This window comes from Etheostoma spectabile, chromosome 14 (assembly GCF_008692095.1).
Source record: "Etheostoma spectabile isolate EspeVRDwgs_2016 chromosome 14, UIUC_Espe_1.0, whole genome shotgun sequence".
Lineage (NCBI taxonomy): Eukaryota > Metazoa > Chordata > Actinopteri > Perciformes > Percidae > Etheostoma > Etheostoma spectabile.
Genome location: NC_045746.1, coordinates 5,812,982 through 5,837,061, shown reverse-complemented (window position 1 = coordinate 5,837,061; position 24,080 = coordinate 5,812,982). Strand labels below are relative to the sequence as shown.

The 24,080-nt window shown below is 42.0% G+C and overlaps 1 protein-coding gene across 3 annotated transcripts in view; it reads right to left on the bottom strand.

Annotated features, from left to right (window-relative positions):
- col8a2 (collagen, type VIII, alpha 2) overlaps positions 1 to 23,131 on the bottom strand; it is a 45,979-nt gene extending 22,848 nt beyond the window's left edge. For all 3 annotated transcript variants that reach the window (XM_032535829.1, XM_032535828.1, XM_032535830.1), the window contains exon 1: positions 22,326 to 23,131. The gene's annotated coding sequence lies outside the window, so the exon portion shown is untranslated. The remainder of the gene's footprint in view (positions 1 to 22,325) is intronic.
- Positions 23,132 to 24,080: the final 949 nt, after the last annotated feature.

Sequence of the window (24,080 nt, the reverse complement as noted above, 5' to 3'; positions counted from 1 at the left end):
CCAATGATTAAATAAAATGAATACAAAATGAAGTACAATCTGAAGAATAACAAAAACAAAGGCTAATGAGGCGTCTGGCTCATTCAATAACCCCTGCACACTAAAAATGCCATGAGTGGCAACCTCATAGACATTTTGACTTGTCATAGTAGGAAAAGCACAGCAGAAATTGAAATTGATGGCTCAATTCCATCAAGTGCCCCAGTAAGCTATTTCAGTGAGTCAGCATGCACAATACCAGGACCTCTCCTAAGTGGAATGCAGCCATCATTAATGGTTTTGAATACACCTGTGCTTTTCCTACTATGACATGTCAACATGTGTGCTGTGAAAAAGGTCTATAAAGACATTTCCATGTGGAAGTAAAACACAATCCCCACATTAGTCAATTAGAAACAGACCCACATGTTATCTTGGCAATATTATGACAACAATCCTCCAATTTTTCTTTTGAAAAAACGTGAGCAACAGCCAACATATTCCATAAAATATGTGAAGTCACATTTGGATTATTTACATTCATTAGCTGGGAGATTCCTGATTTTAGACAGAAGACAAATTGAGCGTGCTGTTTGCTAATTTATTTGTGATCCAGTACGGCTCTATTGGCATGTTTGTTAAATATCAAGGAAGGAAAAAGGAGACAGAAACATGTCGGTTTGCCAAAAGCACCGCGTCTTGTTTCAATAATCACACTTTGCGCACAGAAGAGAAGGAAACAAAAAACAAAAAGTGGAGGAATGAGATGCTGCAGATCTGCAGTCGGGCCAAAACAACTCAAAGACCAGCGCCAGTATAATGGACTCACTGTTGGAAAAAATAAAGGCAGCGATACAACTCACATTGGCAAACACAGGCCATAATAATGAAGTTTACTTGTACATTTTACCACATTATATATGTTATATCAACTCCACACAATGGTGTAAAGTTAAAACAACTGTAGCAACTGTCTTGGCTGTCCCTCTCATCTCGTATTATATGGTTCGTTAAACCAAACCCAGGTGAATGAGAGACTGAGGGCAAAGCACAGCAATTGGACAGTGGATTATGGAAGCTGAGGAGGAGAAAAAGACGACAAATAAATCAGATCAAGTTTGGAGCAGGACAGCAGAAGCGTGCCTTGTGAATACAGGGGTTTACTCTATAATTCTTCTCTAAAAACTTCTCTCTCTCTCTCTCTCTCTCTGACACTGTATCTCCCTCTGACCTTTTCCCTCCCGTCCTGTCAACACCCCTCCGCTCTCTTGACACTAATCGTGATCGGGTTGACTCCCTGCTCAGTCCCCTCGTGTGTGATTGATTTTCATCGGGGCTCCTTTTTATATTAAAAACAGATCTGCTCATTCCCTGTCTCTTATCTCTATAGTGCAGTCATCAGGAGGTGATCAGAGACACGTGATGGAATGCTCCAGTTGCTATGAGACAAGATATAACAAGGACGATCAAAGACGGTGGGAGTTGACATGGTCGTCCTGGGACAGTTTATGGGGACCGAAAGGGGGCTGCATAACAATATGTTAATATATGTATACTTATATAAGAGGAATATACCTTATGAAGTCCTCTGAAATATCTGCATGCTATATGAGAGGCTGTGTACCCTAAGTATGAATCAATTTAGTGAAAAGGAATTATTTGCACATCTGTTAGTGCTGTAAACACTAAAAATTCAGGACACATTTATGGTTAATGGGCTGTAAAAGTGTCTGGTCTGCTCCCAGGAATGTCGAGTTTGAGCGCTGTTCATCAAGAAGGAGGGAAAAAAGGAGCTTTTAATGACAACAAACATTCTGATAATTGTGTAGTGTTGAATGAACTCCATTTCCTTGTTCACCTGCCTCCTCATGGAATTCCTGCAGTGCTGCCAAGAGCCAATAAAACGGCACATTCAACCTTCGCAGGGCCAGACACAATAACAACCTTCTCATTATGCATTATGTGGCAAATGGCTGAAATTGAGTGGAAATAAAAAACGCGAAATAATTTTTTTTTTCTTCTGTTTTTGAATGGCGGGATCTGTGCTCGCTGCTTTAATCAAATCATATCAGTCTATCTAGCATGATGGAGCAGCAGTTTGGAAGGTTATAATAAGACTGAGGGAGGCTACATCAGTCTGCATGCATCTAATGGTTCATTAAGGGCTGATTCTTAAGATCTGATATATGTTTATCTCCAACCTGGCAGCCAGAAGAAGAAGGGGACATTCTTGAGAGTCTGGATTTAGTTTAGATTGATGGGGCCTTGCTTAGATAATCACCCGACCAAAGGAGGGCTGAAGCAGCTTCTTTGTCTCCACTTGGCAGCTGGAGGGGACGGGAGGATTGGTGGGAGGAATATGAGAGTTAGAGAGGAATAAAACTTACACCACAGACTTGAGAATGAGACATATCCTTGGACACTAGAGGAGCTGTGGGGGAGGATAGAGGGATGGTGAGAGGCAGTGGAGGCCAGGCTCCTTGAACGAGAGCCTTATCCAGAGCAAATAAATCAAAACAGACGCAGAGACTGACGCTGTTGTCTTTACAGGCACAAGGTGCAAGAGTTCTTCAAAAACATAGCTTGGACTTTAAAACATCTGGGTGATGCAGCTGTTTTTCTTAACTTTACAAGTTTTCATTTAAAGCTGCTATACGCCCAACTGTGGAATTACAGTTCCATAGAACTGAGGGTACGCTCAGCACCAAACAGCAGCTGGTGAACATAGTGGAGCATTTAGCAGCTACAGCTACAGCTAGATCTTTTCTTCAGGAATTGGTGGAGACCAAAAAGCTAAAAGGAGAGTCAATATTGGACTTCAATTTACCAGGTGCCAGAAACCCAATTTCGAATGAATGCTAAGGCTAGTTAGTCAAATTCGCTAAATTTAAAAGTGAAGCGATATTTTACTGTTGTGTTCACAGCTTGGTCTGCTGCCCCCAAGTGGCCAAAAATCTGTTATTGCAGGTTTAAGAAGTCAGAAAAGGCGTAATTACTGCACATTCATTCCAACACAAGAAAACTTCTGTGCAGTGTGACACATAGAGAGTCTAATATGGAACATTAATAAATGAGTGAAAGGTATACCTCCGTGAAGTCATATTCAGTCCTTCCAATGAACTAAACCTCTCCAAGGGAGGGAGTCTCTGCTGTGTTATTACTCCAAACAAACCTAAATGACCCGCCAAAATAAGGAATGACAGGGATGAAGAGGGGATTTGAGAAGGACAAATGGGTGTTGAGCGACCTCTTTGACAGAGTTTGTTTACAAGTTATAATTTGGAAAATAAGTTTAAAGTGGAGCAAAGGGACACCGGGCCAAGTGCGGTCGGAACACCGCGGGTTGGTACCCGTGACTCAGATAAGGTTGATTATGTGATTTGGCAGATACTTCCAATCTACGTGCAAATGTGCGAGTGAGATCATTCATTTAGAGCATGTGTCATTTCCTCTGGGATACACCCTTGTTAATGATCTGTCAAATTTTACACACAGCAGGCTTTATATTCTGTTGAACACCTGATACTTTAACAGCTACAGAATATGACTCAGTCAGTTCTTCAGTGATTCGACTGATGCTTCTTATTTTATTCTTAAATAAAAGGTACAGACCTACACGGTAGACAGGTTTTAACAGTGTGCCATTTTAACCGTCACAGCAATCATCTGCAGGCCGATTAAGGGACTTGAGCGGCTTTGACTGAACCAAGCAAAGTCCAGACTGACTTTCAACAACTGTCACAGCAGCGTGATGGCAAGAGTGGGAGAGACAGTAGAGAGAAAGCAGAAAAAAAGAGGCAGACAGAGAGAGAGAGGGAAAGCTGTTTGTGTTCCTCATGTGACACAGAGCAGGCCGCTGAGGGAAACCTCAGCTCCTTCATTCACTGTGGTCTGAGAACATAAAAAGCCACCACACCGTTTGATCTCCAGACTTGAATGCGTCTCTCAGCTTCATAAAAAAATAACACAGCTTTGGAAACCATATTTCCCAATTATTCCCCCATTACCCCCCACCCCCACTTTCTACCTCTCTCCTGCCATTCCTCCCACGTTAGCAATTCTGTCTTTGATATCAAATTGGAATGAAGATTAAAGTCTGGGTGAGGGGAAGAGTTGCGTGGTATGGGGCAGCTCGGCACTCTGCCAAAGCTTTAGATGGGGTTTGATCTACAGAGTTATTCGCCCTCTGTCTGCCCACCGTATGCTCTGTTCTAGTGACCGAAGATGGCTGGGAAAAGATAGGAGGGCTTTTGTTTGCTCTTATCCAAGCTGACAAACACATACGCTGGCATACTCCGTTATCCAGTCACACCTCACGCTCTAACTTCTCCAGAATCTCCAGAAGGATTTAAAAGTCTATGTCTATTTGACCTTGTAGTGCTGTAAAAGCAAGCAATGGCTAAGCTTCCCTTTAAACCTCCAGCCTGCTCTCCATTTTTACAGCTAGCAACCAGCATCTGCCCACCAGCTAAGCACCTGTCAGTCAAAACCCGCCAGGCGCATTGTTACAGTCTCACTTCCAACTTCACGACCACACGTGAGCTAGGAAATGTCACCAATTATAAAGCAGTTGGAATGGTCAGAGCCACATCCCACTTTGGTTATTCTTAAGAATGTTTGTTGCCCTTGCCACTCAGCTCTTATATGCAGGTTCTATATCACATAGTACAAGAGTGGTATTTACAGTAGGATCTGTCTGTTTAGAGTTTGACATATTTTAGAATAGTTTTGTATGACTATGAAAGAGACTGTGAAGCTTTCATGTCAGTGTTTAAGTGTATTTGACAATACAAGTGAAGTGACAATAAACAAATCATCATCTTTTATCTTTATTGAGTCTTCTCTGGTTGCAAGATCGCAAGTTTAAACCATTGCACCGTTGTCTTTTGAATAAAGGTTGCATTTTTGGCTTTAAATAAATCTTTCTTAGTCATATGATTTGAGGCTCTGTCACCAAAAAATACACAGTACACAGCATTCCCATTTCCATTTATGGTATGTTTTGAGTGGCCTCAAAATTAATTAGGGATTGGAATTTTAAAACTAGGGATAATTAACATGCAAGCACTCCTTAAAGCTGACACCCCAGATAATACACAACATGCCCTAATGGTTGTTTGTTGTTGTAGAAAATCTGTTAATGTTTTAATTCTTCACACAGTAGGCAATTGTCAAGGTTTCTTCTCGTTTCTTCCCTTTTTACTGCAGTTTTCTTCAATGCCAAGGCTGGAGGATTCAAAATGGGTTCCAGAAAATCCATAAAAATTGACAAAAGGTCCTAAACTGTGTAACTTTAGAAGGTACTTTTCCACACGCAATAAAATCCTAAGTAGGTATAATAATTCTACTGAATGCAGGATAACATCACTGGCTTCAACAAAGTGACGTGACAAAGTATATTTGCACTTGAACAAGGCTACGACCAGGTGACGGTGGATGAATTGCCAACCCTAGTACAATTAACGTGTGTCAAGACATATCACATATGTCAAAACTACAAAAGTCAATCCCACGGTTGGGATAGAGGGAAAAGTCAGCAGATCACCAAAGTCATAAGGATTCAACGACTGGGCTACTTTGATATGTGTACTTTGTAAAAAATGTCATGGCAATCCATCCAATGGTTGTTGAACTACCAACCAACATGGCCATCCCAAGAGCTATGTCGCTAGCATGGCTTAAAAGGCAGATTATGTGACACCACTGGCTTAAATGAAATGTGAAATGTGATCAAAGAATCTTCTTCAATAAAACTAGAAATGCACATGAAAAATATGTCACCCCACTGGCAGATATTTAGAAGTATAAATAATAGCATGTGAGTTTTGCACTGAAAAAGACCCAGGTTAACCACTAAAACTCACTCCTCAGTTGCGAAAGAGACTTGGGGAAATCATCATTTGTGATAATTGCTGCCATCACTGACTTCAAATACAGAAGAAAGGAGCAAGAGGGGGAGTGTTTGCATCAGTGGAAACCCTCAACCAATCCTCTAATACTACCAGGACTATTTCCATACCGCATTCTGGCTTCTTATCCTCACTGACCTCATAAAACTTTTGTTAGCACATCACAGTTGTCGGGTGAAAACAATAAGAAGGTTTTTAGCCTGAAATCTTTACATTTATATTGGATTGACTATAAAACGGAGGACACATATTGCTCAATCAAGTGCTTTGAACTTAAAATATGTTAATTGGAATATTGACGTTTTTGTCTGACAGTGACAATAGGCCCACATCAAAATGACTAGACATGTGGTTTCCACCAACACACACATAAGAATGGCCGTATCTGAAAAGTGAGCAACATCAAAACAGTGACAGCATGCATGCACACTGTGTTTTTCTCTAAGAGATGCTGCAACACATGGGCAAGAGTGTGTTTATGAGAACCAGGGATGGAGTAGGAGTTGGGGTTCAGGCTGCGGACTCTGCTAGAGCAATTATCTTGTTCCTCAAACCTGCTATTTAATGGAAATCCATAGGCGTTAGCCAAACTACACTCCTGCCTTTAGGTATGAACCTTCCAACTGATCCACGCCCCCCTCTCCCCCTCTCTTATTCCACTAAATATTTTCATAGGACATTTGACTTCAGTGGCTGGCTATTAGTTCCACAGGTGTGGAGAGACAAACCCCATTAAAACACCCTGGGACATTCCACCACTGCACATGCCATGGGCCCATTACATGTCATACTTTTTCTCCCTGTGTCTCATCATACAGTTCATCATTTGAATGTATTTCCAAAACCTGTCCATTCTGCCATTTCCTTGAATGAAATCAGTCAGCAGATTTCAGAATTGTATCAGTTTAACAGTTACTTGCTTGGGTCTCTCTGTGTGTATGAAAATGTGTGTGAGTGTGTTTATTGCTACAGTAGTTGGAAATATGCAACCTGCCTTCTTGACTGCGAGTTGTTGTTTTAAGCCCCTTGGAGGTCTTTCTATCACTCCCACTCAAACTGGCACGGGATACAAACTGCAGCCAGATGGAGGACTTCTGCCATTGTTTTCCAGTTAAGCAGCACCATGCTAGCAGGCAACATAGCGGGAGGGAGGGAGGGAGGGAGGGAGGTGGACAAGAGCGTCATCGACCAAATCTGAAATCTGTGCTCTGAGGGCAATGGATTGTATGTCTAGTCTTTCTGTCTATTGTCTCCCCTCTTAGCTCCTCTTGCAAATGAGAAACACCAAACACATTTTTCTCATTTTCCCCATTTAAAAGTGTGAGATTTTGTTTTTAACGTTACTAAAAGAAAATGTGTGACTAAAGTCCATCAAACAGAGATATGATGGTCTCTCCAGAGCTAAAGGCACGGCTGTCTGCAGCCCACAAACGACCCCAAAATGAAATGTAAATTGCCCACAAAACCTCTCCTTCCTCATCACTCATCTGCTGCTGAGAAAGCATTTCCTCGGGCCCAGTCTGACGCGTCTCTTTAGCGTGACGCTGTATGGTTTGGAAGCCAGCGTGTTTACTTAGGTTTGGAGAGGTAGGACTGAAAACCCCAACACTTTTTTTTTTTACTATGCAAAACAAACGGGATGGGGACTGGAGACATCAACTCCTGCTCAAAGCATGAGTTCATAAAAACTTTATGTATGTTGGATGTGGAGGCGGTGCGTGTTGGGAGTGAGGTTTGTGGTAAATTGGGTATAAAGGAGTACAAGCTTATGTCTTCTGTATATCAAAGGTAATGACTTTTAAATGGTCTGTAAAAATGGTCTGTGGTCTGAGACTCAGAACATTTGTGAGGGTGGGTTTGAATACCTGCATGTAGGTGTATGTGTATGTGTGTGTGTGTGTGTGTGTGTGTGTGTGTGTGTGTGTGTGTGTGTGTGTGTGTACTATAAACATTGCCGGTCAAAAGTTTTGGGTCACTTAGAAATTTCCACTGCTAAAGGGTGGTGGAGGGAGGGAATGGGTGGGAATGTATGTGTTTTTAAAGTAAGTTTTAAAAAGTAAGAAAAATGTCAAACCTGCTAACCTTTGTTATTCCCAATACAGCCTGTAATAATTTATGAGGTTTGAGCAATAAACATAGTTTGGGGGAAAAAAAAGAAATTTCCATTGCACTCCACTGTAGACAGAATTCCAGCTGAGATCAGTTGCATTGTTTTTTTTTAACCAGGGCAGCAGTTAAGATTACATTATGTGCTTACATAATTGCAAAAGGGTTCTCCAGTGTTTTTCTAGTTAGTTTTTCAAAATTATATCAGATTAGTAAACACAATGTGCCTTTGGAACACTGGATGAATGGTTGCTGATAATGGGAAATGTAGATATTGCATTAAAGATCAGCCACCCACTCAGATCAGCTGGTATCCTGTCTATAATAGAGTGGTATGGAAATTTGTAGTGTATATATATATATATATATATATATATATATATATATATATATATATATATATATATATATATATAATGTATATATCATATCAAAAAGCATAGAGAAGTCAATGGGGCCAATGGGGCATTGCTGTTTAAAGGATAAGTTCACCCAAATTACCAAAAGCACATTTTCTCACATATGTGTGGTGAATTTTAGCTATGTAGACAGTTAATGTGGTGGATTATTGCTGTGAACACCAGCATTGTATTTTTAGCGTGGAGGCAAAAATCTCAGAGATGGAGATCTCAAAACATTGACAAATGAAACCATTGCGGCATGGCTAGATACCGTACCACTAGAGGCAAGTAAGAAAATGTCTTTTTGTAATTTGGGTGAAGATATATGAGGATTTACATTCTTCACATGCTGCAGTCTTGGGGAAAACGAAAAAGGATTAAGGACACAAAAAAGAAGACGACAACATGAAGTCAAGGAGCACAGATTATCCAACATCTCCATCACCCTGCTCCATATTTGCACTCACTCTGCTGTGCTATCATGGCCAGGATCGCTTGGTATGAGCGAGCTGTGTTTAGATGGCTTTTCACAGACCTTCAGTTGAGAACAGTACAAATAGACATAATGCCGAAATAACAGTCGTCGGAATGCAAAGCTGCATGTGTGGTTGTTGGTCTTGGACGGAGATTTAAGGTTGTGAGGCAGACAGATAAACCCCCCCCCCATGTTTTTTGGATGAGAATCTGTGTGTGCGTGGAAGGTTGCTGGGTAGGTGAGTCAAACAACAGCAGCATATGGGTGATGTTAGCACTAGCAAAAGGTGGCAAGGTGCATCACAGGAGACAGACATCCCATGAAATCTTTCCTGACAACAACTTGCCAACAATGGGGTCAGTATTTGGGAACAGTGGACAAAGTTGCATCAGAGTTGCATCACTGCCTTCAAGGCTACAGAACTACACCAGTAGGAAATATCACAAGTTTAGCTGAGGGAAGAACTGAACTGGTTAGTGATAAGACTGGCAGGAATATAAACCCTTTGCACCTTCCTGCTGTCACTTAATCATTTCCCCAGACTGGAAAACTCACCTCCCTCTCACAGAGAAAAGCAGGGGGGGAGACTGACATTAAAAAGATTGCAGACTTAAAAACAAACATTGTCTGACTAACTTTCCCTGCAATTTTCTTTCTACCACCCCTTACCCTGAGCCTTCCCATGCCACAACTTTCCTTTCCCTCTGTCTCCCCTGGACAACGTATTATAATGGCTGCAGTTTTTATTGGAATGACTTAAATGGTCCTTAAAATGCTGTTTGAATGATGGTTGCTGGTGTCTGTCCTCTGTGTGTGTGTATGTGTATTGTGTTTCCATCAGCCATGCCAAATTTATTTCAACCACCCTCTCTCCTCCCATCCCTCCCCCTCCACCCCCACTTCTTGATGTTCACCAAATCTCGTACAGTGGTAACCCTCAAGAGTCCCCGAGTCCCCTACACACACACCATGGGGAAAACACAATTGCCCTCTTACACTCATAAGGTAATGGCTACAATTTTCTTATCGCACAAGCACAGATGTGAAAATAAATACAGTCTAGACTGACAGTGGAGACAAAACCCTTCCATCTGGGTTTAAAAGTGGGGTTCCCAAAGCATCATAGGTCATCAGAACCAAGACACTTTTGAAATAAACGGTCCAGTCCTGGGCAGTCTTAATTTCTATATCTGTAGATCAGATGATTTTCTCATCCAACAAATACCACCATCCATTACTTTGTCTGCCTGTCTGCATCTCTGCATATGCATCCACCCACCGAAGACACTTTGTGTTACTGTCTGAGCTCCCCTCTTGTTGGAGAAAAATGCAGAGAAAGGGATTACAGACACATTCCAGACGCCCTCTATGGAGTGAATGATGGACCAGTGGAGAAACATAGAGTGAGAAGATGCAGTGATGACATAGAATGAGGTGCAGCTGAGGATACATATCAGGCATTACAACACTCGGTCCTCCCTGGAGCTTAGACTATCTGTAAGAAAGAGGAGACGTAAGGTTTCAGCTCCTGAGCAGAGAGCAGGACTTATGTGTCTTTGCGGACAATGAACAACCGCACTGCCATGCCGACTCTTAACAATAGACAAAAAAGACATGTAGGCAGTATCTTAGCAAAAGGCCAAAACTTCTAAAGAACCCAACAGAGGATGGGATCAAAATGTGCCAGACTGAATTTAATCTACAGAGAGGCAAGACTGTGAATATGCTGTTGTGTCCGGCAGGGCTGAGAACTATTTGGACAATTTTGGACCCTGGCAGCATCACAACCAATGCTTTTCTTTTTCCCCTCCTAGCTGAACAATCGCATTGAGAGCAAAGAAATGGGTACGATGCAGAAGGAGTGTCACATGGAGGAGATTTGCAGATTTATCAATGAAGACTCCATGCGGTGCATTCCTAAACGTTCACACATTTGTTCGATTTTGTATCGCTGAACAAGAAGGGAAGCCGCAGTGAGTGAAAAACGGGTCTAGTTTGATTCCAAAAAAGAAATATATCTGTCCAATAATTGCATCTTTAGAGTTTTAAACTACCTCAAAGTAACCAAGTTAGTGTTACAACATACACCATTGTCTTCACAATATCAACCTTAATTTGTTATCTACAAAAAATAAAATGCATTTCTCTCATTTTACACTCTTTCCATCATCAAAATGGATCACTTCCTGTTTACAGGTGGAGGGTTTCTGAGGTCTGGGTCTTACTAAAATGTTACATTTAGATTCCAACATTAATATGGCAATTTAAATATTGTTTAATCTTTATTATCAGACGCAACTGGACCACAGTAGTAACATATTGTGCTTTCTTTCTTTTGGAAGAGCTCTGTGATCAAGCATTCTGACTATGATCACTTTGTGCTCCCTGGGAGAAGCCTCTCAACAAGCAAAACTCTAGAGGAAACTGCAAGACACTTGTGATCAACAGAATTCTGCATGGGAACAGAAAGAGATATAACACAGACAGAAATGTCAGCGAACCTGGTTTTCAGATCACACATGTATACAGCCCACCAGGGAAAGGCCCTCAATTCATTAGGGCGCTGTTAGTGTGTACTGCGCTGACTTGGAGGGGGTATCTCCGCACATTCCCCATAAGTGTTGATGGGGTCTGGATTTGTCATTGTCTCCACATGAGAGTGGATGGCTGCTTGTGCGTTTCCCTGCTGTGTTATGCCTGGCTTGTCTGAGCTGGCCTTTCCAAGCATCCCTCAAGACAAGATGTCCTGACTGATCCACTCCCAGAGTGGGATTAAGCACACAGATCTATGGTTCTCCTTATGTTTTGGATATTTTAACCATTTCCACACAACTTAGATAACAGTTGTTTTAATTAATTTCTACATATCTGCATGCCTTCCTGCTAGCAGGTTTCACAGAATAATGCCCATATTATTAAAGAGGTTCTAAAGGTGGTGACTTGCAAGAGATTGCGATAAAAAAAAGAATAGTCAATAGTCATTACTTCATGTTAAAATATTGTTAAGTGAAGTTTTGAGTAAAGCAAGATTTCTTGATGCTACTAAAGCCCTTTAGTAGATAGACATCTTTTGCAGTCTAACCATGAACAAGCCTCCAAACATATGGTTTGAATCAGCAGGCTGTCATATGGCAGGGACACAGCATTCAGGACACATCCTCTCACTGTAACATGTCTGCATCCTCATATTCCTTCTCCGCCTCCCTCTTCCTTCCAGACTACTAGAGATACAGAACATGCCTCGTCCCGATGATGGAAGACAGCGACTGGAGTAGAATGAATGGATTATAGGACTAAATGAGAAATGACTCTGATTCTGTATAAACCTACTGAATATAAAGGCAGCACTGTTTGACTCAAATGTATCTTTTAAATCTTCAAAACTATCCAGATTTCTGCTTCCCTCTAGAAATTAACGGCATAGCAAGTTTAGCTGATTGCAGAAGTTTTGGGGTATTGCTGAGCTTGTTGCTCAATTTGAGGAATGGGCCGGGTGTTTCCGACAGGGTAAACAAACATTGGAGTAGTAAAGAGGTTGTGGCGAACTGAGGCCGAGTAATTCATGGAGGAATGATCTGTGTCTGGGAGCAAACAGACGGCCCCTGCATGTTTCTGTTGACACTGGTTCAAATCCTCGGTCAGATCAAAGACGCCACATGGTTGCTACAAACTGAGTGCTCCTCAGACTAAGCTTATTTTCTCTTTTCTGCTTCTTTTACCTTCAAATCTTTTCTCGTACTTTCACCTCTCCTACTCTCTTTCCCACAAATACCGCCCCTTTTCCACTTTCTCCTATCCGCATTTTCATCATTTCCCACTTCGATCTTTCTTTCTCTTCCAAACAGATCCATTGCCATCCCTCTTTCCTAACCCTTCACAATGTTTCCCATATCCATATCACACTTTTACCACATGTCAGGAAGACTTGGGTTTGTGTGGTTTTTGCCCTACTTTGGGAGCGGTCCAGCTCAGGCTCCACTGGGCTGGTTGTTGGTTCGGCTTGTGGAGCAGGCCGGGGCCCACTGTTAGGAAATGACCACTTCTCTGGTTCAAATTAGCAATGAGGCAACGCAGCAGGCCTTTTTTTTGCTGGTGGCTCGCAAAGGAAGGAGGAGAAAAAGTGGGGAGGGAGAGTGCGTGGCCATCTGCAAACCACATGAAAGTGAGTGGTAATTGATTCAAAACCCTCCGTAATTAAGTATTTTGTTAGTTGGCCAAGGAACATCCTCCCAGAAGTGGTTGTACTTCTGTAGCTTTCGCTGTCCAAACAATTGCAGACTTGCATGGTTAACGTCAGGTAGAAGATGATTTATTTCCGTCCGCTCATTCTGCAATCTCTCATCTATGGAACATCCAGATTTCAACTTAGGTCGTGTAAATCGTTGACCTTATAATAAAACAGTTCATTCCTGTGTTGCTTTATACAACTACAGCTGTGTTTCTACAGCCAACAGCAGCTTCCTAATCTCCCTAATCTTGTTCTCATACATGGAAAGGGTGACATGCTGTACATGGGTAAATTAGCATGAGCTAAATATTGTATTTGATCTGCAGAAATATACAATGTACATATGTCTTGTGATGGGGCACACGTACTGAAATGCCAGTACGAAAATCTGTCCATACATGCTTGCATGGCTGCTTATGTTGCCCCCAGACAAAACCAAGCAAATGCGTGATGGAGAGTTAAACAGTGAGGCTGTCATCCAATTAGTAGCGTTTGTTTATCTTGGTCTTCACTGTGCAGCATCTCAAATGTTCTCCTTGAAAGCCTACTCCACTTTTATCCTTCCTAAAAATTAAGGCAAAGCAACAACCCTTCCTGTCTTGTGAGCATGCAATAATTCAGTTTCTTTAAGCACTTAGGCATGCTGCCAAACTGCATTGCTTTTCCTGTCTAACTCCAGGAAGTATTACATATATTGTACACAGAAACAGAAACAAGAGAACTGTAGACCACGTACACACGCATACACACAATGTGGAACGCACTCAGTAAAGCAACGCTCACACAGCGTTCACCTCAAACGAGCACAAAGTCGTTTTTTTGATAATTTTATTGTTCCACTGCTTTGCTGCTGATTACGAAAATGAAAAGCTTTGAAGGGCTGGTTGTGTTTGGGCGGCCTAATGCCTCTCAGCGTTTCATTATGAAACATGTTTCTCAATGGGCTCAAAGTCTGAACAGAAAGGATTAAATCTCTAAACCAAGGCCATTTAAACATAAAGTCTGCGAGAACCAGCCCTGGGATACTGTCATGGCTCAAGCTACATTTGTGTTATGTCTGATTTTTTTTTTTTTTTTTTAATTTGTTGTCTTTACATGACAATAGAGTCATGGCAAATATATATCAGTGTACACCAAAGACTGTATGAGCTACTGGAGGCGTAATTTGTGCTCTTGAGATGCATGATACAGTGTAACATGAAAACAAATCCCATTAAGAAACTACCCAGAAGCCTTGGTTGGTCCTTGGTTATGTCTTAAATCCATTTAAGGAACACTGTGAGCCAAGCTAAATTTGAGGTGTTTATCCAGGAAGAAAGTGGCAAGTGTGCCGGTTTGTTTAAGGCCAAAGAATGAGGCCTCACAGATGTCTGTGGCCATGTGGTGGGCACCTGTGGTCACCTGCTATTGAAAGGCTGCAGAGTGATTTATATATGAAAGGACATAAGACACATTGACAGTGCTGTGTGCTTTCATTTCATATTATGCTCACTCGCATTTACATTATCATGTGCTACAGTAAAATGTCAAAACAACTGTCTTTATATTTTTTTTTCATAACCTCCCACTGATAACTTTTAGAGCATACAGTTGTGCTCATCAGTTTACATACCCATGCTTAAGTTGACTAAAAAGAGGAATATAAAAATCATGTTTCGGAAATTTATCTTAATGCCTTCATTAAAATGAGGTAAAATCCAACCTTTAAGGACACTAGTTTTCTTTGGCATGGTTTTATTTCAGTTAGACTAATAGCAGGTTGGATTTGCATTGAGAGATGATTTTATGGAAAGTATCCCATGCCAATCTCTATGTATGGTGAAGGGTATGCGATGATGTGGGGCTATATTAATTCCAGAGGCCAAGGGAATTTTATCAGGATGCATAGTATCCTGATCCATGAAATAACCAACCTTTAATAATAAAAATCTACCTGCCTCTATGGGAATTTAACATAGGGGTATGTATATTTATGCCCCCTGTATTTTAAGAAAGAACATTTATTTAATCTACAATACATTATTCATTCAAAAAGAAAATTGGTTGGATTTTACCTCATTTTTTAATTAAGGCATTAAGATAAATTTCCAAAACAGGATTTTTTTTTACTCCTCTTTTTAGTCAAATTAAGCATAGGTATGAAAAATTATGAGCACAACTGTATGTTGCATTAAGTTCTAGTGATTTTCATTTATCAGCTAAAGAACCTCAGATTTCCCTTTAGGAAAACAAAAGTGAATATTGGACTTTTATTCAATTCAACAGGTGGCCAGAAACACAAAGCTATAAGGATTTCTAAACTGTTTGCTTGTTCATCACATCAACTTTATAAGGTGATAATATGTCAGTGTTGTGTTTACAGTGCCCAAATATATGACTTATGCTTTAAATATGCCATGTTAAAAATATCAGAATTAAAATGTACATTGCAGTTTTTTTTATATTGACCAACTTCCATTTTCTACGACAACATAATTAGCATAACTAAATTAAACACGTTGAAAGAGAAGAACAGGTTTTTGTTGGTACTTGCCACATTAATGCCACAGTTAGTCACTTTCTTGCCAAGTAAGATGACACATAAATATGCTAAATATGAAGCTACCAAAAACAGTCACAAAACCAGTGTGGCTCTGTTGAAACATTAGCAACTCTAAACCTCACCAATTGTCACGTTATATCTTGTTTGATTAATTAGTGCAACTTGTTAAAGGTAAAAGCTTCAAACGTGTCGGACTATGTCTTATGTATTAGTGAGATCAGGTGGTGCTGGTAGGCTGGAATAGATCTTCTCTTCACACTCTCAGCAAAAAAAGCGCATAAGCTTATTTCTGTGGAACTATATCTTGCTGCAAGTTTAACTATGAGGTAACTGGTGGAACAAAACTTGTTGATAGATGGTAGATATTGGGTTGCTGTCTGCTACTGAAGAGTGTGGGTGTGTGTGCGTGTGTGTGTGTGGGGGGGGGGGACGACGACTCCACTGTGTGTGAGCCCACAGCACAATACATTTGTCACTTAGTAAGCATCCATTTCCCACTCCAGAAAATCTGGCCCTGGGAAATAAAATGCTTTTTATTATCCTGCTCCGAGGGATCCATAACGCCACAATAACCCCAGTCTCTTTTCTCTTTTTTCGAACACCTACGCACTCGTCTAAATCAAGCTCAGACTGAACAATAACAATGTCTGGAGCTTTTCAAATGGTCTCAGAAGAGCTGTTTCTAATCCCTTACTCAATATTGACCCATCAGAGAGAGATATATCCATCCTGCATCTGAAATGAAATAATAAAAATAAACAGTTGGCTTGGGAAGTATGTGTGTAACAAGATGAAAAGAGGGATAATATGAGTTTTATACAGAGGAGGTGACCCCTGTTAAGAATTGGCCCAAATGTCCTGCTTTTGGAAGCCCCAAACAATGTTCTTGCCAGACGGTGAACGGAGGGGCAATAAATGAGGGGGGAGCAGAGAAAAAAAAAAAGGCAAATAAACCTTCCTACATGTAATGTATACGCATGCTCATTTGGACAGCTACCTCAACCAAACAAACATCAAACAATCTTCATTTAGCTTCACTCAGTGTTATGGATTTAACTCTGAGGATACACACATCCTCAGGACACAAGGGGAAACTCTTGCTTCCTTTTATCCAGCATTGAACAGGGAAAACTCCAGACGTCACATCCCATTAACTAGGAACAGCACTCTTGCTGGATGAGCACTGAGGCTCTCATTGCCATGTGTTCCTGTCTTTTTGAAAACACACATTGTCGTCCCAAAAAAGCTCTGGCACACCATTGGAAAAATATAGATTTTACTCCAGGAAGCATTGCTCAATACATGTTTTGTCCATGGCTTGGTTATCGGGCCTTGTTCAGGCCTCACTGACTGAAAGCAACGTCTGATGTTGCAGAATAAGGTCCGCTTTATTTCAGGGGTTTTAGTTTGAGCCCAGTAAAGAGTCAGGGTTTGATTCAAGAGGATTTGCGGTCTGTAACAGTAGAAGAATGATGGAGAGGATGGAAATAAGGGGACAAACTGGGACAACTGGAACAAAGTCAAGAAAGTAAAAGTTAAAAGAGTTAAAAGTAGCAATTAGATGAAAGTGCTTCTGTCTCCTGAGCGTGCCTGTGATATGTTCCTTTCCCTGGTGGCCGAAGAGGGCATGTTGTCGAGCCCTTCTGAGCTTGGAGGCCCTGCTAAGACTGAGCCACTGCTGACAGAGTCAATGGGAGGCGCAGGAAAAATAACAAGGGGCGTCTGCCAAGCCTCCCCACTGCTTGCTCTCCCTGTCTCTCTTTCTCTGTCCCCCTGTTGCTGCCAGCCCAGTGGAAAAACTCCCTCTCACGGTCCAGACAAAGTTATGAGAGAACAAAAGAGCAAGTGGGAGACAGATAAACACAGATAATCGGAGGGAGACAGACAAACAACTTAGAGAGTGACAGAGAAAAATAAATAAGTTGAGTTTGAATACACTTAAAAACTGAATTATAATAATAGAAAGCTCTCTACTGTTTTTTGTTTTCCTCCTCCTCATTTTGTCCTCTGATCTGCTTATACAGAGCTGAGAGCCAAACCAATGTCCTTCAATACAAGGGGCTGATTAATAACGTGCTGCTCTATCCACTCTGGAGGGCTGTATGTTTGTATAGATTCACAATCTGCCATAAAGCTGAGTGACTTTCACATATATTAGCTGCGTGTCCAGGCCAAGATGGCTACTGGTGATTGGGGGTGCATGATGTAACGACTTCAAGATCCAGGGCACAAGTGGCCTGAATGGGTTTCCTCAGGAGGCGGCCTGGTGTCTCCCTTAGAGATAGGATGAGAAGCTCAGTCATCCATGGGGAGCTCAGAGTAGAGCCACTGCTCCTTCACGTTGAAAGGAGCCAGTTGAGGTGGTTCGGGCATCTGGTAAGGATGCCTCCTGGGGGCCTCCCAAGGGAGGTGTTCCAGGCACGTCCAGCTGGGAGGAGGCCTCGGGGACGACCCAGGACTAGGTGGAGGGATTATATCTCCAACCTGGCCTGGGAATGCTTCGGGATCCCCCAGTTAGAGCTGGTTAATGTGGCCTGGGAAAGGGAAGTTTGGAGTCCCCTGCTGGAGCTGGGGCCCCCGCGACCCAATACCGGATAAGTGGACAAAGACGGATGGATGGACGGATGGATATATCGACTTGATATCGTTATCACAATATCACGTTGCGCAATATTATATCGAAAATGTCACAATTATTTTGTGGAGCGATGTGTCCCGTCCGTTGGCTGTGTATCTTAGTTGTGTTTGATTAAGGGTCAAAAGTGAAAAAAGAGTGAAAAGCTATAATGGTCAAGTTTCATTGGTCAGTTATCGTGCCACTTGCACATAGTGGGCACACAGTGACAGTGTAAATGAAGAAATAGGTAGAGACAACAAAACGGAACGAATCATGAGTGCTTGATCCTATGCCAAAAAAACCTGTTGCAGTTGATAAGCCAGAGCTAGCCAAGCATGCCTCGCCAGCGAGTGTTTTTGCTAGTGGCACAAAGTACAAGTACAAGAACTTGAAGAGACATACCGAAATCACCAATGCTATAACGGATTATTTAGCCAAAGGATAATAAAGGCTTCAAGAAGCTTTTGAAAAGAACTAGACAAACAGTTCCAAATCTCATCCTACTCCTATTTCTCACAGGTAGCTATCCCGCAAGCTCATAAAAGGTGATGCAGGCAGAGTTTGGAGTTGGATTGATTGAATATTTCTCATTCACGACCAACCTTGTCCAGCCGCACTACAGACCCATATATAAGTCTCACTATGCACTATATTGTTATGCATCTATGAATATTGGATTGAATAGGTTTTCCCATAACCTTTGTAATTTTACATATGTTTAAAAATATCTAAATTGATATCAGTATCGTAATATTCCTAATTGATATCGCAATATCACATTTTGTCAATATCGCGCAACCGTACTGGTGATGAGGCAAAGGCGAGTGGAGGCAAATCTATGCAAATCTGCAAAACTATGCAAATGCAACTCTTCTTCTGCACGCAGCAATGTTTCTGTCTCATACTGTCTCTGTCTTTTTCTTTTCCTGCTTTTAGCTGTAAAACAAATGCAGCCTATTAATCTTGAATGTTATGGTCCAGGCTGTGATTAAGGCCAGGGCCTGTATTCTGTTTCCACCAACCTTTACTGCAATTCTGCATTCAGTATATCAGCATCAGTCAGGATGTCTTATAATAGGTGCTGAAGAGTGTGTGTGTGTGTGTGTGTGTGTGTGTGTGTGTGCGTGTGTGTGTGTGTGCGTGTGCGTGTGCGTGTGCACGCGCGTGTGTTCATGCGTGCGTGTATACGTGTGTGGTGTTTGGGTTCCAGGGAAGTAAAGGAATAAGTGGGCGTTTACTATTCCTTGAGAATGATTGGCATTCTCCTTCATTTCCAGTACAGGCATAAGACTGAGAGAAAGAGAAAGAAGCAAATGTGCACTCATACAACCAACGCACACGCACCAACACACACACACACACACACACACACACACACACACGCAAAAGCAAACAGGGAGTACAATTCAGGTTAGTACCACACACAAGTGACAGATGAATGTTTTTAGAGACGTTTGAAAGTGATTGGGCTTTAGAAGACTTCAGACACAAAGGTATATTTGGCTAAGTTTGTAGATACTGAATCTCTAAATGATGATGATCGGAGAAGGAGGGATAAGAGACTACCTTCAATATATTGGGTGTTACGAGATAATTTAATGTAGGATTAGAGTTGTGAGATATAATTAGAAATTATTCAAAAAAGCAGTCGGAGCATAGTTTTCTTTTTCCAACAAGATGCCATGTGTTTATGTCTGTCAATGAACTGCCTGGGATTCTGCCCCCTTGTGGCAACAAAGTGTAAAAAATTAATGTACAAGCCATGAGGGCTGAGAAACAGAAAAGGCACCAAGGCAGGCAAAGGTTTTTCTTATTTGCTCCTCTTAAAGTAAGCATCCACTCTACCTGTGTCTCTTTGATGAAGTAAGAGTGAGACATGTTTCGTGCTGCTATAATCTTACAGAGAAGACCCTTTACACTTGACATCAGAAAAAGATTTATCCTCAAAGGAAAAAAGCTGATGTTGAGTTTAGAGTCTTAAAAGACCCAACTTCCACACATTCTGGCCTATAAAGTAACTGCAGTGGGGCGAGATGGTCTCAGCGCTATACGAGCCGGCGGTCTGGCAGCGGACAGCGTGAGTAGGCCTATGTTTCAAATGTGTGTGTGTTGATTCCATGTAGGTGTTAGTATTGCACGGGGCATAAAAAGTACTGTGTGTGCCGTAGTGCACTAAGCGTGACTGTTGTTGATGTATGGTTGGTCGCGCTTCGGCAATTTGTATCAAAAGCCTACATGGGCAGGTGGTTGGAGGCAGTTAGTTGTGGTTGAAAAATGTACCACAAACACACTTGAACCATTCGTCGCCACCAGTGACAAAGTAAGTGACCAGTTGCCACCCGCTGGAGAACAGTCCTAGTCAGTGGCATGGGGTTACCATAGTTACAGCACAATGTTGCCACCATGGAAGTGCCAGGCATGGAAGTACATGCCAAGAAAAAAAGGCAAGTGAAGCAAGGAGAGGCATACATCCCCTGACCTACAGGTACTTTAATAGAAACGAGGAGAGGGTGGGAAGCTGACTGGAAACCACTAAATCTATGAGAGGCCCTGAACTTTATGAGCAAATACTATTTTGAACAGTTAAGCAGACGCTGCCGCTGCTGCGCACCAGCAGCTTTGCAAACCTGAGAACTCCTGCTGTACCTCACTGCCAGGAGGGAGACTTCATGCTTTACCCACTCCCCGTGAAGGATTGTGTACCAAACTGTGATACTCACACAGATTTGGTCACCTAGGAGCATGCATGAGTGGCTGTACGTGCACCAACACACACACACAGACACACACGCACATGCGCAGGTACGTATCCAGTTGACCTTTTTTAGCCATAAGCCAACAAAATATACAAATGCTGCCAATTGTTTTTGGATTTCATAACTCCACCACACTGTCTTTTCCAGACTCACTCCCCCTCTCTCTTTCTCTGACTCGCTCTCTCTACACCTCTCTCTCTCTCAGTGTCTCCCTCCTTCCTTTGCTTAGAAAGCCTGCTGTTTGAAACACATGTGATCAAAAAATGTATCTCCTCAGCAAAGCATGCATTTTCAAATCTTCTCTAATGTGTTCCTCTTGGTCTTTTCCCTTTTCATTTTTGCTCCTCTTTTTCCTTTTTCTCTGTTAGTTTTTCATACAGGATACCTGGATACTCAGAGTCACGGCTATCTGTTCTCTTTCTGTTCGCGACGGAGGGATGTCGTTACAATGGAATGCAGCGTCGCTTGCCAGAGGTGTCACAGTGGATGGACAGAGTGAAGCAACAGGGAAACGAAGACAAGAGAGAAGAGAAGATGAAAAATTATAGGACCATATGTCCATTTGCAGTATTCCTTCACCTTAATACATAACACTCACAATATGCCCTTAACCTCCCAGACTAACACATCAATCAAAAATCATCAAACAAGCTGCGAGTCCATGCCAGCAGAATGCAGGATATGATTAGCAGTTGCATTCACACACACAAACACAAGAACCATCAACATAGAGGACACTCCTCTTAAGACAATAATCTGAATATCTGTTATTGAGCCAAACCAAATGTACATATTCCACTACCACACTGCCTCACCCCTATACGCACTCCAAATACATACCACGCCCACTTCAACATCATCAGCAAAAGTCCCAGAAGTACTGTATGCGGGTATGGAAGCATCAACTATGTCTTAGCCCTACACCTGAATCAATAATCAATATTTGCTCATTAGGGCAAAAACACAGAAGATTGCTAATATGACTAGAGTAAAAGTGAGGATAATAACAATTCAATATTGTAATCAGTGTCCATTATTAGTGGAGCTTGTTGAACAAACTGCACAGGTTCCTTTTAATCTGCAAGCCATTACTCTGTGAACTAGCTTAAGACTGAGGAGAAATATGCAAGTCCCATGACTAAGATATTGCTCCGTCTGTTTTGAGAGTAGTTTTTTTCTTTTCTTTCGTGTTTCTTTTGGCCACGGCCACTGCAGCCACATGTGAGAAAAGTGAGAAAAACAAGAGATGGCAGGACATGAGGATGCTAACAGAGCCCCAGAGAAACGTGAGGGCAGGTACAGTATGGCTCACCTTTCTCTCCTCAGAGCGATGAGGGGCAGGGGGGTCGCAGTGTGTACGGGCAGCGGTAGGTGTGAGCTTCAGGTGGGTCTCTCTTCTACCTCCCTCCTTGCTTCAGCCACGCTTGTCTCCCATGGGATGCGACGGCATCAGATATTCAATGAACATGCAGCCAGAGGAAAAAGAGGAATGGTGTCCTCCTGGGCAAAGAGCTTACACCCTGGTCCAGTGATGCTCAAGTGCAGGTGGGGAGGGGGACAACAAAAAAGTAAAAAAAAAAAAAAAAGAAAAAAAAAAAGATATTTTCAACTGCAAGTGAAGTAAATAGTCTGTTTCACTTTTATTTTTCTGCCTCTAGCAAAAAACATAAAAGTCCATCCATGTGCTTTGTGGCAGAGATGGCGAAATTGAGAGGGAGGATGAAAGAGCAAGTGAGAGAAGGGTGAAACGTCCTCTCTGTCGTCTTCAAGCTGTTCAGAAGCAGGTCTGAGGAGCACCTTCCCAATCCAGGGTGGGAAGTAGGAGGGAAGGAGCGAGGGAGCAGGACAGTGAGAGGGAGAGAGAGTGAGACTCTCAGTCAGTCAGTCAAGTCTGTCAGGAAGTCAGGCAGGCAGCAAGGCAGTGTATAAGGAGCTAAAGGCTGTGGGTCCAAGCAGCACTCCCAGGATTTATAACTAGGGGCTGTGCACCTCGCTGCTCCAATCTCCCTGGCTTACTCTGCGATCCCTCTCCTACTGGCTTATTTTGGGAAAGACAGACCGAATTGTTCATTGGGTTAAACCCCTTCATACAAACAGCAAGTGTCTGTGGCTGGCTGCACTGAGGAAGGAGGGGAGTGAGCAGGATGGGGTGGGGTGGTGGGGTGGCAACCATGCACAGAGGGGTGGGGTAGGATGAGGAGGAGGGAAGGGAACGAAAAGAGACGAGAAGAGGGGAATTTGGAGGCGTCTCTTCTTGCTCATGTTCTGCCTCCCTCCACCCCTCCTCTCCCTCCAAACACAAATCAAATAAAGTCAATCTCAACATGTAGATGTTGGGATTAACAGGGTTTGTGCAGGTTTTACCAAGTCAAATTTAAAACTTTTGAAGACCATTTTAAGACCATTATGAATAAAATTTAAGACCTATATCACAAAAGCATACAAAAAAAAGTCCTGAAACATTGTCTGAAACGTTTTTTTCAAGACAAGTAGTGCTAAACTCGCACTTCCCCCCAGCTGAAGAATAAAATCCGTTTTATGTCCATGGTACAGTCTTGCAATGATTCCACAAAAGACGATTGGCTGCAATGTAAATTGCATGTTCGTCTCATTTGTAGTCGTAATACAGCAGATTATATTCTGAATAGCAAAAGAAAGAACTGCAACACAACGGAATCCAAATAAAAAAAAACATTCTGAAGCACTGCTGGAGCATGTCCGTGAGCATTAGATGTTGCGTTACAGGGAAGTAGGAAAAGGACAATTAACACAATACTCCAATACTTTATGGCCTTGTGATTTTGACATTTTAGACTTCTTAAAACTTTTCAAGACCCCCCGGAAACCCTGGATTAAACACCCCCAGATATTTTAATACCATAAAACGTCTCTCTTAGCTCCAATGGCCAATTAATAATCTCTATGCAAGACATAACACTGGATAAGTGTAATACATAAAGGTGCATTGTGTTGTCGCCTAAAACCTGCTGCTCTTAGGGTATAATCATTACATGATAGCACTCTCTGGGGGTTAATCACAGTTCACATTTCGCTACTACAGCACGGC